The sequence below is a fragment of the Orycteropus afer genome, unplaced genomic scaffold (genome assembly GCF_000298275.1).
Source record: "Orycteropus afer afer isolate SDZICR_OR568_19922 unplaced genomic scaffold, OryAfe1.0 scaffold00715, whole genome shotgun sequence".
Lineage (NCBI taxonomy): Eukaryota > Metazoa > Chordata > Mammalia > Tubulidentata > Orycteropodidae > Orycteropus > Orycteropus afer.
The window spans coordinates 778,855-783,705 of NW_006922302.1; positions in this window are offsets into that span (position 1 = coordinate 778,855).

Genomic DNA, 4,851 nt, shown 5'->3' on the forward strand with positions numbered 1-4,851 from the left:
GCCAATTGATGTTGCTCCTTCACTTTTTACAGTCTTGTAAACTTATTTTGAGTAGCTCTGGTAGCATAGTGCCTAAGGCACTTGACTGCTAACCAGAAGGCTGGCAGTTCAAACCCCCCAGCCACTCCTCAGATGGAAGATGCAGCAATCTATTACCGGCCCTAGGGATTGGCCTCAGGCATAAGACAGTTACCCGCCACACACAATGTTGTCGGTTCCAGCCCACCAGAGAGCTGGGTCGTCTCTTTCTCGACTCAGCCCTCTAAGAGTCTCATCCATGGAGCTCTGGTAACGTAGTGCCTAAGGCACTTGACTGCTAACCAGAAGGCTGGCGTTTCAAACCCACTAGCCACTCCTTGGAAAGAAGGTTGGGCAATCTACTTCTGTAGTGATACTGCCTCGGAAACCCAAAGAGGGGTCGCTATGAGTCGGTCCGACTCAAGGGCACATAACAACAACAACAAGCTTATTTTACTTTGGATAATTCCATAACTTTATTGGTTTCTGGGTTATGTCATTATGTGTATTAATTGTCAATTGTTGTTTACTATTATTGGTTCTCTTTTCAAAGGACTCCCTTTAGTATCTCTTGAAAGGTTTGTCTGGTTTTAATAAAGTCCCTTAATTTCTTCTTATCTGGAAATCTCCTAATTTCCCCATCATATTTGACAGATAATTATGCTGTGTATATAATACTTGGTTGGAAAATTTTCTCTTTTAGGGTTTTATATATACCATCCCATTACCTTCTTGCCTGCACGTTTTCTGCTGAGAAATTATTGCTTAGTTTTATTGATTCCCCTTTGTAGATAAGTTTTCTTTTTTCACATGCTGCTTTCATGATTCTTTCTTGTCTTTGGTTTGAGTGAGATTGATGATGATGTGTCTTGGTGATTTTCTTTTGAGGTTTATCCTGTTTGGGCTTCTTTTGACTTCCTAAATGTATGTATTCTCATCTTTCATCATGTCAGAGAAATTCTCTTCCAACAAACCTTGGACAATTTTCTCCATGGTTTTATGTGTCTCTTCCTGTTCTGGAATTCCAATTATACCTAGATTATTCCTTTTGATGGTATCCTACAGGAACCTTAGGTTTTCTTCATTTTGTTTCGACTTTTTTCTGATTGATCCCTTTCCAAAGATGTATTTAGGTATTTTTCTTCAATCTCATTAATTCTGCCTCTCATTGATTCAATTCTACTCATTTGCCCTTCCAATGTGTTATCTATTTCTGAAAGTTTAGTATTAATCTTCTGGAATTCTATCTGTAGATTTTGTATCATTTCTAATTTTTCATTTATTTTGTACTTTTATTCTTGTATTTTCTTCTGAAATTGTTCTAGGTTGTTTTTTGTTTGTTTGTTTGTTTTTTTGTATTTTCCTTAATTTTGTCAATGCTTTCCTTGATCTGTCTCTCAATCTGTTGAAGGTACCTAAGTATAATAAAGTATAATTCTTTTGAATTCCTTATCAGGGAGTTCCAATGATGCTTCTTCCTCAGGGAGGTGTTTTGAGTCTGTATCCTACTCCCTTGTTTCTCCCACTTTATCTTGCTTCTTTGTATGAACTGTGATGGTCTGTTTTCTCTGAGACATTGTGGCTTTGTTCTAGTTATATTTGGTGATTTTATGTTTGAGGGATTTGCTCAATATTTTCATTTTCTTTGTTGTTTTTGGATGTATCTGAGTAAGAAGGTACTGTGTTCCTCTATTTGCTAGTTGGCAGCACTTATGCACTCACCACCTGTCTCTTGGTGGGTGTGGTAATGAGAGTGGCTGCACAGATCTCTGTTAACTATTTGTGAAGAGGAGTTAAGGGTGAGTCAGGCTCTTATTGGTGGTCATGTATTATTGGCCATTTGGTGCAGAAGGACTTGGTGGCCCTCACTCAGTAAGTGGAACTGCAGGAGGTGTGGGTGTGATTTGGTTGTACAGGCATGGTTGCTATCTCCCACACAGACAAAAACAAAAACAGAAAAGTCAAAAAATCACACACACATGCAAAGTGAAAACAAAAGTATGAAAAAAGCACACACTGTACAAACACACAGGAATAATCACCAAAAAGAGAGAGAAAAAAAAAGGAAAGGCAATAAATAAGAGAAAATATTTAAAGAAATACTTTAAAAAGCCAAAAGAAATATGAATAGAAAAGGGAGTGAAATGCAATATCTGGGGAAGGAATAAGAGAAAAGAGGTAGAGTAGGAGAATAATGGAGGAAAAAAAATGGGAAATATGCAAAAGGAAAAAACAAGGAATGGAGAGAACCACAAGAAAGAAAAAAATGGGAAAAAGGAAGAGAGAAAAGGTCAAAAACTAGAACCTGGGAAGAGAAGAAGAAATAATAATAATAAAAATGATGAAATAATAATAATTTAAAAGCAGACAAAAACAAGCAAGCTAAAGGAAAAAAAAAAAAAAAATTCTTGACGGGGCAAGGCAGGTCACCCAAGCTCTGTCAGAGCACACACAGACTGTGATGGAATTACTGCCAGCCCAGAAAGTGGGTGGGAGTGAGGGACTACCATACCTCCATTCACCAAGAGGGTGTGGGATACAAGAGTAACAAAGGGAATATTGCACCTTTCCTGTCCTCAGCGTTCGGTATGCAGTTTTGGTCCCTGGCAAGTGTAGCCTATTCTTAGGTCCCTGGAATCTGAGAGAATGCTCTCAGTTTAAATATCCAAATTGGTTGAAACACTTGTAAACATTAAAAATGGCTGCACCTTACAGATAGCCAAAAGTCCACAGCTCAGTCCATCTCCCTCTTTGCTGATTCCTCTTTTATTCAGCAGCCACCAGTGCAGTTCTCTGTGAAGCTGAAGACTAGCAGGGGTGATTTTTAGGTTAATTCTTAGGTTCTAACACCACTTGGCAATATTCAAGCTGTCCATGCCATCAAAATCGCTGACAGTATGGAACTCTGTATATCTCCTGTTTTGATTTTTTCATGCAAGTTCTTCTATCAGTTGGAGTTTAGTCCACTTCTATATCTTTCCTTTCAAAGCTCAGAGCTCAAGGATTATCTTCTGTATCTGTGTTAATTGGTTTCTCTTTTCTTTGTTGAAGAGGGTCTCTGTAGTTTGTCTGCCTATTCCACCATCTTACTGGAACTGCTGAAAGCAAATATTTTAATTGAGTGGATTTCTAAATAATTGAGTGTCTGTTAATAACCACCCAACAAATCATCCTCAGTGCCTTGAGTTGATTCTACTCATAATGACTCCTCTATGGGTTTCTGAGGCAAGATCTCTATGGAAGTAGATTGCTCAATCTTCCTCCTGAGGAGTGGCTGGTGGGTTTGAAATGCCAGCCTTCTGGTTAGTAGTCAAATGCTTTAGGGATTATGCCAACAGAGATCCCAAATTGAAGTAAGAAAACTGGAACTAGCTATTGACATTGAAGCATAATCCCAATGCATATTTTAGCTAAAAGTTTCTCATCAGCAGACTGTGAGTGCAAGTCTAGATTTACTCCCTTGTTTCATTTTTATTTTATTTCTTGTTATTTTTAATAACATTGGATCACTATTATATTTAGCTACATCAACTCTGCTTGATAGATAAATAACTGTGCCCCTTTGTTCCACTCACATCTAATCCACTTCCAAAATAACATGAGTAAGAAACATCCCAGTGTCAATATTTCCCCTCTCTTATTACTGCCGTTTAATGATGTCATTAATTGCCCTAGAGTCAACTCTAAATTGTGGTGACTCCATTTACACAGAGTAGAATTGCTCCTTAGGCTTTTCAAGGGTATAAGCTTTCAGTTTTCAGAAGCATATCATCAGGCTTGTCTTCTAAAGCACCACTGGGTGGATTCAAACTGCCAACTTTTATGCTAGTAGTCCAAACCCAAAAGACAAAGTCACTGTCATTGAGTTGATTCTGACTCATAGTCACCTTCATTGGGTTTCCAATACTGCAAATCTTTACAGAAGTACTTTGCCTCATTTTCCTCCCACTGAGGGCTGGCACGTTTGGTTAGCAGCAAAATGTCTTATGCACTGTACCATCAGAGCTTCTTGCTAGTAACTATGTGCTTAACAATGTGTGCCACTTCATGAATCCTTTTCATATACCATGTTGTTGTTAGGTGGCATCAAGTCAGCTTGGACACATGGTAACCCTATGTAAAACAGAATGAAACACTGCCCTGTCCTGTGCCAGCCTCACAATCCTTGCTATACCTGAGCCCATCATTGCAGTCACTTTATCAATCCTTCTCATTGAAGTCCTTTTCCTTTTTCATTGACCATCCTGTTTACCAAGCATGATTTCCTTCTCTAGAGAATGGTTCCTTCTGATGACATGACCAAAGTAAGTGAGACTAAGCCTGGCCATTCTCACTTCCAAGGAGCATTCTAGCTGCACTTCTTCCAGGAAAGATTTGTTGGTTCTTTTGGCAGTCCATAATACATTCAGTATTCTTTACCAACACAACTCAAAAGCATGAACTCTTCTTCTGTCTTCCTTATTCATTGTCCAGATTTCACATCCATATGAGGCATTTGAAAATATCATGGCTTGGGTTAGGCTAAAGTTAGTTTTCAAAGAGACATCTTTGCTCCTCAGCATTTTAAAGAGTACTTTTGCAGTGGATTTGCTCCAGAGCAATATGTCATCTAATTTTTGATTGCTGCTTCCATTGGTGTTGATTATGGAATCAAGTAATATGAAATCTTTGACAATGTCAAGATTTTCTCCATTTATTATGATGCTGCTTATTGGTCCAGTTGTGAGGTATTTTTATTTTCTTTATGCTGAGGTGTAATCTATATTGCATATTGTAGTCTTTGACCTTCATCAGTAAATGGTTCAAGTCATCGTCACTTTCAGCACTCAAAGT